Below are 13,423 nucleotides of genomic sequence, written 5' to 3'. Positions count from 1 at the left end.
TGGGACTATAATTTGTTTTTCAACAGGACAATGACCCAACACACCTCCAGGCTGTGTAAGGGCTATTTTACCAAGAAGGAGAGTGATGGAGTGCTACATCAGATGACCTGGCCTCCACAATCCCCCGGCCTCAACCAAATTCAGATGGTTTGGGATGAGTCGGACCGCAGAGTGAAGGGAAAGCAGCCAACAAGTGTTCACCATATGTGGGAGCTCCTTCAAGACTGTTGGAAAAGCATTCCAGGTGAAGCTGTTGTAGAGAATGCCAAGAGTGTGCAAAGCTGTCATCAAGACAAATTTGAAGATTCTCAAATATAAAATATATTTTGATTTGTTTGACACTTTTATGGTTACTACATGATTCCATATGTGTTATTTCATAGTTTTGATGTCTATTGCCTACCTCTCCGCATCCTTCAGAATGCCTCTGTGTTAATGTCACATATGAACATGATGCTGCTAAAGAGAACAATTCAGGAAACAAAGTGTTATTAATAGCTGAGAGGGTGTGAATGCTTTCTCAATACCATTTTTATCTCAATATCAAATCATTTCTGGGTAACAATGTAGTACTTTACTGTGATTGTTTTTAATCAGAATGGTCAAAAAGAAACAAAAATAGCTTCTTACCAAGAGCAATTTCTCAAGCAAGAATTTTGCTAGTACTGTCTGGGAAAACTGTTGTTATTGACAGGTTTGGAACTCTCTTTCTTATTGGTCTATTAATGGTGATGTCACCAGGCAGGCCAAAACTCCATCCCACAGAGACAGGCTGAAAGTTCAGGCGGTCTTTTCAAACAGCTCTTACACTAAAAGGGCATTATCATAATTTCCACAATTTCACAGTATTATTCCAAACTCATATTGTGGAAATATATATAAAACACAGGAAAATCACGTTTTTGACCTTTAATGAGTGTGTGTTAATGAGTTAGTGACGACCCTCCCACTTTGTCTGCAGTATTCTCTCTCTTTGCTCTTGTTTCCTTATTAGGATGCCGGTGGGCGGAGTTGGGAGGGTCGTCAGCTGCATGGGAAACACCTGGACTTGGGTGTGTCCCAGGATAAGTGGACCTCTTCCACATTCATTGGGGAGACTCTCTCCATGCAGACACCTTGATTGATTTTTGTTGTGGCGTTTTGGTTGTTTGCTTTGGCACCTTTCAACACCTTGCATTATTACATTTATGCATGCATAACACTCACTTACACTACTGATTACACACACCATTGGTAATTGTACTTAGTTTACTTTAATTAATACATATATATTTTGGTATTCCTTGTCTCCACGTTGTCTCCCTTTTGTTACGAACTTTGAGCCGGTTTGTGTCAAGTGGGGGCTCGTCTGGGATCTTGAAAGTGTTGTGTTTGGGAGAACGTGGAGTTAATGTTAAATTCTGTAGGTGCTTTGGCTGTATATTTTGTTAGCTTGTTTGAGTTTGATACGCCCAGTATTGGTTGCCTTTGGTTTTTTGGGTTGTGTACTGCGTTGGAGAGTACATTGGTTAGTTTCCAGGCCCTGCCCAGCCTGGAAACTCTTGCTCTACTCGCTGTTGGGACATTGGTCTGAGGAGGTGAGTAGAATTGGCTGTGTACCTCAGTGGGAGATTTGGGATAGGGTAGTGACATTTGCTACCCGGAGCTATAGCCTTTTCCTCTGATAGGCTTAGTGACGTGTTATGTTTTGGAATACGTTGGGCATGGTTAAATGTTTGTTATTTTTGTGTGGTGTCTGTGGACTGAGCAGTTGTCTCGGGGGCACATCCGTGGCTTGGTGGAATCTACCAGCGTGCTGGGGGGTTTATTTACTTGCCAGCGGGCTACAGTGCGTAATTACCTAGGGTTGAGTTATTGTAGGTTTTGGGGAAGCTCCATATCCCATCTCTCTTCTGTGGTGCTCGGTGTGATTGTCATTTCTCGTGTTGTGTCTGGTGTGCTCAGCAGAGGGGTTGAGATTATTATAATGTTGTTTTTTTCTCTTGATTATGGCGTCTAATGTAGACGAGTTCATTCGCTTTCCATCAGAGGAACTTTTAGAATTATGTACTAAAGAACAGCTGTTGAAGGTTGCTGAACACTACAAGGTTGAAATTAGTGATAAACGTCTAAAAATATATATATTTGGTTAATATTGAAGGCCAATTTGATGGAGAGTGGTATTCTTGAAGTTACCACTGGGGCAGCCTCTGCTGAGGACTCGTTGTCTCCCCGATATGTTACAATGACCGCTCCATCGGTTAGTCATAGTAGTCTTCTTTTTGAACAGCAGAAAGAACTGCTTCTGTTACAGCTAGGGCATGATCGTGTAAAATATTAAAGGGAAATTTGAAATTAAACAGGATATGGAGAGTGCTAAAATCAAGCTGCAACAAGAGCGACTAAAGTTGGTTAGGGAAGGAAAGCTCTCAGGGGAGAGTTTGCTCTGGGAAGGTGACCCAGAGTTACCTAGGGGTCGTTCCTCTTTTGGTCGTGACCCAGACACATTTGATATTGTTGGGAACTCACGGTTGTTGCCTCAGTTTAATGAAAAGGACCCTGAGACATTATTTTCGTTGTTTGAGCGTGTTGCTGACGCTAGGAGTTGGCCTGATTCTGACCGCACTTTGATGTTGCAGTGTGTGCTGACTGGTAAAGCGCAGGAAGCATATGCAGCTCTTAGTGTGGCCGACAGTGTCAGTTATGATAAGGTTAAAACGGCTGTGTTACAGATTTAAGAATTGGTCCCTGAGGCTTACCGTCAACGATTTAGAACTTTAAAAAGGGATGATCAGCAGACTCCTGTTGAGTTTGCGCGAGAATTATCTTCACAGTTTAATCGCTGGTGTTCCGCCTCTGCAGTTATGACTTTCCAAGGGCTGTGTGATCTGATTATGTTAGAGCAATTTAAGGACACAATCCCTGATCGTATAGCGACGTACGTTAACGAACGAAAAATAAAGGCTGCGGTTTTGGCGGATGAATATGTTTTGACTCACATGTTTTTGCAGAACCCCATATTCGGAGTGAGTGGGGGCGTTTGCAGAGATTTGGGCCTCGCTCACCGAGATACTTCGGTTCACGGGCAGAGTTTCATTCAACTAGGGTTGAGCCCGACTCTCGTGGGAAAACTGACTTTGGTCAAGAGTGTCACTACTGTCAAGACTTAGGTCATTGGAAAAACGAATGTCCGGTTCTCAGGTCTAGGGGTAAATTCAGTACAGGTGCTTATGTTAAATCTAAGCCTACGGCGTTAGCTGCGCCTGTTCCACATCAGTTCACTCCTGACACATTTTCTCATGCCCAGGGGCATGTGAAAGTCCATATTGATCCAGACTATTTACCTTTCATTACGGAGGGTTTTGTGTCTATGTTAGGAAGTAAGGACCTAGTGCCAGTGAAGATCCTAAGAGACACAGGTGCCTCTGAATTGTTTGTGTTGGAATCTGTGTTACCCTTCTCTGCGGAGACTGATTTGGGGAATAGTGTTCTAATTAGGGGAATAGGTTTGAACACTGTCAGTTCCATTGCATAAACTGATGTTGGATTGTGGACTGGTGAAAGGTGAGGTTGTTGTGGGGGTGCGTCCTTCATTGCCTATTGAGGGTATCGACGTGATCCTTGGGAATAACTTGGCTGGTGAGCGTGTGTGGCCTAACGTGTTTCCATCTTTAGTGGTTTCCACTAAGCCGTTAATTGTAGGGATTCCTGATGAGAGTGCGCAGAATTTCCCAGAGGTGTTCTCTGTGTGTGCAGTGACGCGTTCTATGATCCATGACGACCTGGTCACTGAACTGGCTAACGAGAATACCACAAAGAAGTCTGTCACTGTTTTCCCTGTTATCCCGTTATCTGTATCCCGCTCCGATTTAATCGAGGTGCAACGGACTGACCCCACATTAGAAGAGTTGCGGGACCAAATTGTGCCTGTGGAACAGTTGGGAAATGTCGCACAGGGCTATTTTCTCCAAGAGGAGGTCCTGATAAGAAAGTGGATGTCTCATGGTAATAGTTTTCTGGGGGAGGCGATTAGTCAGGTTGTGGTACCAGTTAAGCTTTGTGAGTTGGTGTTGACAACTTCTCACAACGACGTTGCTGGACATATGGGTGTGAGGAAAACCTACAATCGCATATTAAGACATTTATTTTGGCCTAGATTAAAGAGGGATGTTTCTGATTTCATCAAAACTTGTCACACCTGTCAATTAACTGGTAAACCTAATCAAGCTATTAAGCCGGTACCACTGTTTCCTATTCCTGTACTCAGTAAACCTTTTGAGTATCTGATTATTGACTGTGTTGGTCCTTTGCCTCGTTCTAAAAAGGGTAGTAATTATTTGTTGACTGTGATGTGTCAGACCACTAGGTTTCCTGCTGCCTGTCCTCTCCGGTCTATCATGACTAAGTCTGTGTTAAAAGCTTTGACTCAGTTTCTCTCACTGTTTGGAATCCCTAAGGTCATTCAAAGTGATCAAGGATCTAATTTCACCTCTAATCTCTTTGGTCAGGTTCTCCAACAGCTCCATATGAAACACAATTTGTCTAGCGCCTATCACGCGCAAAGTCAAGGAGCACTGGAACGTTTCCATCAAACACTTAAGTCTTTGTTGAGAGCTTATTGTACTGAGATGGATAAGGATTGGGAGAGGGGTTGCCTTGGTTACTGTTAGCCGATAGGGAGGTTTCACAGGAGAGCACAGGTTTTAGTCCAAATGACCTTGTGTTTGGACATAGGGTGCGTGGGCTTTTATCTGTTCTCCAGGATGACTGGAAGTCTCCCGAGCCTCCTCAGTCCCTGTTATCATATGTGTGTGTACGCTTGTATGCCGCTGGTGAAATGGCTAAAGAGAAGCTATCATCTTCACAGGACAGGATGAAGAGCATATTTGATCGCTGAGCCTTGTCACTTTAGTCCAGGTGATCAGGTTCTGGCTCTGCTGCCAATTATTGGTTCTCCTTTTCAAGCCAAGTTTCAAGGTCCATATACAGTGGTGCGCCAGTACACTGAGCAAAATTATCTAGTTGCCACTCCAGAACGGAGGAAAGCACACCAACTGTGCCATGTACATTTGTTAAAACCCTATTATGCACGTTCCTCTGAGACTGAACAGTGGGAGTCTACAGAGGACGGTAAGCCTGTTCTTTTGGCTGATACTGTTATTTCCCTGGGTTCTGGTCATGCTAGGTCTGTGCATGAGGAGGATGTTCCTGGTCCCGACGATTGTATACTGCAGGGTAGATTGAAAAATTGAGACACTGGATATTTTAGATAGCCTTCTTACTCATCTACCTGTTGATGGGTGGAAAGGGATGGTTGGTCTGATTCGGCGATTTCCATGTTTGTTTTCTAATACACCTACAACCTTAATAGAACATGATATTGACATTGGAGATGCTGACCCCATTTGTCAACGGTTCTATAGAGTTTCTTCAGAGAAACTGCGTTGTCTGGATGCTGAGGTCTGGTACATGCTGGAGAGTAAAATAGCAGAGCCTTCATTCTCCAGTTGGGCTTCTCCCTGTATCTTGGTCAGTAAATCAGATGGAACAAACACATTTTGTACAGACTACCGTAAGGTAAACGATGTCACTAAACCAGATTCATTTCCTCTTCTTCGGATGGAGGACTGCGTTGATCAAGTCGGCGCAGCTAAGTTTGTGAGCAAATTTGACCTGTTAAAGGGCTATTGGCAGGTGCCACTGACGAGTAGGGCATGTGAAATCTCTGCCTTTATTACACCTTTTGGTCTGTTCTCGTATTCAGTTATGAGTTTCGGCCTGTATAATGCACCTGCCACTTTTCAGCGACTTATGAACAGGGTTGTCTCTGGTCTGGTCGGGTGCGCTGTTTATCTGGACGATGTAGTGATATATGCAGATACTTGGGAGGAACACCTGTCCCGTATTCAAGCCTTGTTCGAACGTCTGGCTGCGGGTCGCCTCATGATAAATTTGGCTAAATGTGAGTTTTCTCAGGCGACTGTTACATACCTTGGAAAGGTGGTTGGGCAGGGTGAAGTGCGTCCTGTTTGGGCTAAAGTGGTAGCTATTGATGCTTTTCCAGCACCAACGACTAAAAAGGAACTGATGCGTTTCTTGGGAATGATTGGGTATTATCGTGGTTTTTGTAGGAACTTCTCTACTGTGGTCGCTCCCTTGACAGATTTGCTGAAAGCTAAGGCTGTTTATGTATGGTCTTCTCGTTGTCAACAGGCTTTTGAAGATGCAAAGAGGTTGCTTACCTCAACTCCGGTGCTGGCTGCTCCTCGTGTGGATTTGCCATTTACCCTGCAGGTGGATGCTAGTCATGTGGGGGCAGGTGCAGTTTTGCTGCAAGCAGATGTGTCTGGGGTTGAGAGGCCTGTTAGTTTATTTTCCAAAAGGTTGAACCATTATCAGTTGAACTATTCGGTCATTGAAAAAGAAGCGCTAGCACTCATATGGGCGCTGCAACACTTCGAAGTGTATGTCGGGTCGGGAGTAATACCTATTGTGGTCTACACCGACCATAACCCTCTCACCTTTTTGAGGTCCATGATGTGTCCTAATCAGAGGATAATGAGATGGTGTTTATTTTCACAATCCTTCCATCTAGATGTGCGGCACATCCGGGGGACTGATAACGTGATTGCTGATGCGCTCTCTCGTGCGCTCTGTTCCTGAATGTTTAGGGGACTGACCATTGTTTGGTTTTGTCATGTTCTATCTTTCCTGTCTGTTCCCTCCTGGTCTTGTGTTCTTCTTTCCTCTTAAACGTTGCTTCCTGTGTGTAAAGGATGCTGAGGTCTGGGGAGGAGGATGTTGGCTGGGGCAAGTGGAGGTGTGAACATGTAACAATTTGTTAATTTGGGATGCAGAGGCTGGTACGTTGTTCCGGGGTCCTTGTTGGTCCCCGGTTTTATGGGGGGGGGTGTGACGACCCTCCCACTTTGTCTGCCGTATTCTCTCTCTTTGCTCTTGTTTCCTTATTAGGATGCCGGTGGGCGGAGTTGGGAGGGTCGTCAGCTACATGGGAAACACCTGGGCTTGGGTGTGTCCCAGGATAAATGGACCTCTTCCACATTCATTGGGGAGACTCTCTCCATGCAGACACCTTGATTGAAGAATATTGCTGATCTTTTTTTTTGTAAGTAAACACTGAGCTGACAAAGTTGGTTGTAGACAACCCTTGCCTTGCCTTCACTTTAATTTCGATCAGTAATTATCTTAAGGATCAGAGAGAAGGTAAATCTCCAAGGTTCGGGTCAATTTCGTTTTCAATTCATGAAGTGAGTTATAATGATATTGAAATATCTTCCTATAAAGTTTACCACAGCCTGTGTGTGTGTGTGTGTGTGTGTATATAACTGTACGTGTCTATCACAAGGAAATAGCCACAACCCACAGCTGCTGTAGCATTGTTCTCTCACTGGCAAATCTCATAGTTCTGGGCTTGACTCTGACTCAAAGTTTATAGTTGACTCTCTTTAACCTGACTTACAGCTTCGTTTACCATCTTTACGTTCCCTTTACACAGAAGTCACACAGAAGTGACTGGACAGCCTGTGTGGGTGGTAAATAAAGTATTATTTAAAAAGAGGCCTTTTCTAGGAAGTCTAATTTTGACTATCATGAACCTTCTTTGAGGAAGTTGTAAAACAACACTGTTACAAATGCACAGAGGCTTGTTGTGCAATTAAACTGAACATCTTTACTTTGGATCAACATGTTAGCAACTCATACAAACTCGTGTGACACTCACCAGTGGCGGTGAGTGCCGTTTTAAGATGAGGGAGGACACTTTTTTTAAATGAGCATGGCCTTATTTCTATTACAGCATATTGGATGACTCTCATTCATATTACATTCACCCAGCTCAATGTAAGATCGATAGGTTTAGGCTACTACATGATACCAAGATTTTCCCTATACCCATCATGAGGTTGCTAAAACCTAGCCTATGAATGAAAGTTCACAATGTACACTACCGGTCTAAAGTTTTAGGACACCTACTCATTCAAGGGTTTTTCTTTATTTTTACTATTTTCTACATTGTAGAAAACATAACTATGAAATAACACATGGAATCATGTAGTAACCTAAAAAGTGTTAAACAAATCAAAATATATTTTATATATAAGCAGATTCTACCAAATAGACACCCTTTGCCTTGATGACAGCTTTGCACACTCGGCATTCTCTCAACCAGCTTCATGAGGTAGTCACCTGGAATGCATTTCAATTAACAGGTGTATCACATTTCAGGGGAAGACCCAGATGCAGACAGTCGAAGTAACAAAAGTTTATTACAGAAACAGGGGGCAGGCAAACAACAGGTCAAGGGCAGGCAGAGGCAGGAATCCAGATCAGAGTCCAAAAGGTACAGAACGGCAGGCAGTCTCAGGGTCAGGGCAGGTAGAAGTCAATAATCCAGGGTGGTGTGACAAGGTACAGAACGTCAGGCAGGCTCAGGGCAGGCAGAATGGTCAAAACGAGGAAAACAGGAACTTGAGGAAGACAGGAGCAAGTGGAAAACCGCTGGTAGGCTTGACAAAACAAAACGGCAACAGACAAACAGAGAACACAGGTATAAATACACTGGGGATAATGGGGAAGATGGGCGACACCTGGAGGTGGGTGGAGACAATCACAAAGACAGGTGAAACAGATCAGGGTGTGCCTTCTTAAAAGTTAATTTGTGGAATTTCATTCCTTAATGCGTTTGAGCCAATCAGTTGTGTTGTGACAAGGTAGAGGGTTATACAGAAGATAGCCCTATTTGGTAAAAGACCAAGTCCATATTATGGCAAGAACAGCTCAAATAAGCAAAGAGAAATGACAGTCCATCATTACTTTAAGACATGAAGGTCAGACAAAATTAAACGGGCCTATTTATATAATGAATATGAATTCAGAGGACAGAAATGATTAAATATTAAAGCATTAGTCCTATCACTAAAAGCTTCAGTCATACAAAAGTTATACTTAAATCCGAACTGGTTCTCTAGCAAATTAGTAAGATTGTCTCACCCAATGTTCAAGAATGGCCTTTTTCCCTTTATTCAGATTACAACCTCTCACTTTCAGTTATTTGAAAAGGAAATAATCTCCCAAATATCACTATTTCTAAAACAAGCCATAGAAAGTTGGTTGCAATTTCAATTTAATCCTCCAGAAATGACAGAACAAATAATGCAACAGATATTGTGGTTAAACTCAAATATACTAATTGACAAAAAAACTATTTTTTTTTACAAAATGTTTAAAAAAGGTATAATCTTCGTAAATTATATCATCGGTAGGACTGGTGGAGTTATGTCGCACATGCAGCTAACAAAAACATATGGAAATGTCTGCTCTACCCAAAATTACAACCAAATAATTGCAGCCTTCCCGCAAAAATGGAAGAGGAAAGTGGAAGGGGGAGAAAGTAAGGAACTTGTTTGTCGGCCTTGCATTAAAGAACATAATTGGTTAAAGAAAACTGTGATAAATAAAAAATGTTCATTTAAGGACCAAAGGATTGACAGCCGTCCCATATAGATTGTAAAATAATTGGGAAGAGATTTTTGACGTACCGATCCCATGGCATAGTGTTTATGAACTGATACGCAAAACGACACCGGATTCAAAACTTAGAATCTTTCAATTTAAATGATTATATAAAATTCTTGCTACCAATATAATGTTATTTATATGGGGGATACAATCTTCCCAGCTCTGCAGATTTTGCTGCGAAGAGACAGAATCATTAGATCAATTGTTTTGGGACTGTCCATTTGTAGCTTGTTTTTGGACACAGGTCCAGGAATGGCTAAAGGATTGTAATATTTACCTGGAGCTAACCTTGCAGATAGCATTACTGGGTGATCTGAAAAGTCATAGTCAATCGATTAATAATATAATAATACTTTTAGGAAAAATGTTTATTTTCAATTTACAATCTGTAGAAACAATGAGAATAGAAAGGTTCAGAACTTTTGTAAAACATCACAGTACAGTTGAAAAATATATGGCAAATAGAAATCCTATATGGATGGTGTTAAGAGATAGATGGGCGGTGTTGAATGGAGTTGAAGGATGGGACTAATAACAACTAACAACAACTAATAACAAGATAACTAATAATGTAAGCATACTGTGTCCATAATAAGTATATAGGTTGTAGGTTGGGAGCTTTTGTGAAAGAGCACAGTTAGAAAGATATGGCATATAGAAGCAAACCGGATGGACATCATGAAAATGATCGGCGAGGTTGAGAGTAGAAGAAGTTAAGGAGAAAAAACAAACAAAATATAATTATTGTAAAATTGACTGGGTCCATAAAAATGTATATAGTAAGTATAAGCTGGAAGTAGAGGCCTAAGCATTGTTGTTCACTAGTTTACTCCAATTAGGGAAAGGGTGGTGTGGTTGGAAAGTAATAAAAGGGAATATATTTTAAAAAAAGATTATGTATGTATGTATGTATGTGTGTACAGTGAGGGAAAAAGGTATTTGATCCCCTGCTGATTTTGTACGTTTGCCCACTGACAAAGAAATGATCAGTCTATAATTTTAATGGTAGGTTTATTTGAACAGTGAGAGACAGAATAACAACAAAGAAATCCAGAAAAACGCATCTCAAAAATGTTATAAATTGATTTGCATTTTAATGAGGGAAATAAGTATTTGACCCCTCTGCAAAACATGACTTAGTACTTGGTGGCAAAACCCTTGTTGGCAATCACAGAGGTCAGACGTTTCTTGTAGTTGGCCACCAGGCTTGCACACATCTCAGGAGGGATTTTGTCCCACTCCACTTTGCAGATCTTCTCCAAGTCATTAAGGTTTCGAGGCTGACGTTTGGCAATTTGAACCTTCAGCTCCCTCCACAGATTTTCTATGGGATTAAGGTCTGGAAACTGGCTAGGCCACTCCAGGACCTTAATGTGCTTCTTCTTGAGCCACTCCTTTGTTGCCTTGGCCGTGTGTTTTGGGTCATTGTCATGCTGGAATACCCATCCACGACCCATTTTCAATGCCCTGGCTGAGGGAAGGAGGTTCTCACCCAAGATTTGACGGTACATGGCCCCGTCCATCGTCCCTTTGATGCGGTGAAGTTGTCCTGTCCCCTTAACAGAAAAACACCCCCAAGGCATAATGTTTCCACCTCCATGTTTGACGGTGGGGATGGTGTTCTTGGGGTCATAGGCAGCATTCCTCCTCCTCCAAACACGGTGAGTTGAGTTGATGCCAAAGAGCTCGATTTTGGTCTCATCTGACCACAACACTTTCACCCAGTTCTCCTCTGAATCATTCAGATGTTCATTGGCAAACTTCAGATGGGCATGTACAGTGGGGAGAACAAGTATTTGATACACTGCCGATTTTGCAGGTTTTCCTACTTACAAAGCATGTAGAGGTCTGTAATTTTCATCATAGGTACACTTCAACTGTGAGAGACGGAATCTAAAACAAACGAAACACGAAACATACAGCAAGGGCAACTAAGGAGTGGCTCTGTAAGAAGCATCTCAAGGTCCTGGAGTGGCCTAGCCAGTCTCCAGACCTGAACCCAATAGAAAATATTTGGAGGGAGCTGAAAGTCCATATTGCCCAGCGACAGCCCCAAAACCTGAAGGATCTGGAGAAGGTCTGTATGGAGGAGTGGGCCAAAATCCCTGCTGCAGTGTGTGCAAACCTGGTCAAGACCTACAGGAAACGTATGATCTCTGTAATTGCAAACAAAGGTTTCTGTACCAAATATTAAGTTCTGCTTTTCTGATGTATCAAATACTTATGTCATGCAATAAAATGCAAATTAATTACTTAAAAATCATACAATGTGATTTTCTGGATTTTTGTTTTAGATTCCGTCTCTCACAGTTGAAGTGTACCTATGATAAAAATTACAGATCTCTACATGCTTTGTAAGTAGGAAAACCTGCAAAATCGGCAGTGTATCAAATACTTGTTATCCCCACTGTGTGTGTATATATATATATATATATATATATATATATATATATATATATATATATAACATGGGGGATTGGAAGTGATGCAGACAATTACATTGATAGAAGTTACAATCTATCTGCAATATTAAGCTGATCTACCCCCCAAAAATGTTTTTCAAAAAAAGACATCGTCAGTCAATACGGAACATTTCCAGAACTTTTAAAGTTTCTTCAAGTGTAGTTTCAAAAACCAGAGTTACCTCTACTGCATTTACATTTTAGTCATTTAGCAGACGCTCTTATCCAGAGCGACTTACATGAGCAATTAGGGTTAAGTGCCTTGCTCAAGGGCACATCGACAGATTTTTCACCTAGTCGGCTCGGGGATTAGAACCAGCGACCTTTCGGTTACTGGCACAACGCTCTTAACCACTAAGCTACCTGCCGCCCAGCTCTGCAGAGGATAGGTTCATTAAAGTTACTGCACCTCAGATTGCAGCCCAAACAAAGGCTTCACGGAGTTCAACTAACAGACACATCCCAACATCAACTATTCAGAGGAGACTGCTTGAATCAGGCCTTCATGGTTGAATTTCTGCAAATAAACCACTACTAAAGGACCTGCTTGGGCCAAGAAACACGAGCAATGGACATTAGACCGATGGAAATCTGTCCTTTGGTCTGATGAGTCCAAATGTGAGATTTTTGGTTCCAACCACAGTGTCTTTGTGGGTGAACGGATGATCTCCGCATGTGTAGTTCTCACTGTAAAGCATGGAGGAGGAGGTGTTATGGTGTGGGGGTGCTTTGCTAGTGACACTGTCAGTGATTTATTTAGAATTCAAGGCACACTTAACCAGCATGGCTACCACAGCATTCTGCAGCGATACTCCTATCTGGTTGGGCTTAGTGGGACTATCATTTGTTTTTCAACAGGACAAGTGATGGAGTGTTACATCAGATGACCTGGCCTCCACAATCCCCCGACTTCAACCAAATTGAGATGGTTTGGGATGAGTCGGACCGCAGAGTGAAGGGAAAGCAGCCAACAAGTGTTCAGCATATGTTGGAGCTCCTTCAAGACTGTTGGAAAAGCATTCCAGGTGAAGCTGGTATAGAGAATGCCAAGAGTGTGCAAAGTTGTCATCAAGGCAAATTAAAAGAATCTCAAATATGAAATATATTTTGATTTGTTTAACACTTTTATGGTTACTACAAGATTCCATATGTGTTATTTCATAGTTTTGATGTCTTCACTATTATTCTACAATGTAGAAAATAGTAAAAATAAAGAAAAACCCTTGAATGAGTAGGTGCTCTAAAACTTTTGACCGGTAGTGTATGTGCACAGGTCGAGAGAAATTTGAGTAATCAAGGTGACAGACATTGACAAATTCATTACCAGCATGCTCACTCTTGCCTGCATCTAGCTGATCTAGAGTGTAATCATTAGTCCAACAGTTGCAAACAAGAGTTTCTATTGGACAAATTCAGGTATGTTTATCCCCGTTATTCCGTTTGCT

At 42.0% G+C, this 13,423-nt stretch overlaps 1 long non-coding RNA gene across 1 annotated transcript; it reads left to right on the top strand.

Annotated features, from left to right (window-relative positions):
* Window positions 1-1,499: 1,499 nt before the first annotated feature.
* Window positions 1,500-13,081, top strand: LOC311128653. The gene is made up of 3 exons (XR_014613217.1): window positions 1,500-1,577; window positions 6,952-7,105; window positions 12,837-13,081. It is a non-coding gene; the product is annotated as an uncharacterized lncRNA (long non-coding RNA).
* The last annotated feature ends 342 nt before the right edge of the window (window positions 13,082-13,423 follow it).

This window comes from Coregonus lavaretus (genome assembly GCF_964263955.1).
Source record: "Coregonus lavaretus genome assembly, chromosome: 4".
Taxonomy (NCBI): domain Eukaryota; kingdom Metazoa; phylum Chordata; class Actinopteri; order Salmoniformes; family Salmonidae; genus Coregonus; species Coregonus lavaretus.
Note: the sequence above shows the minus strand (reverse complement) of the source record. Positions and strands in the feature narration are given on the sequence as shown.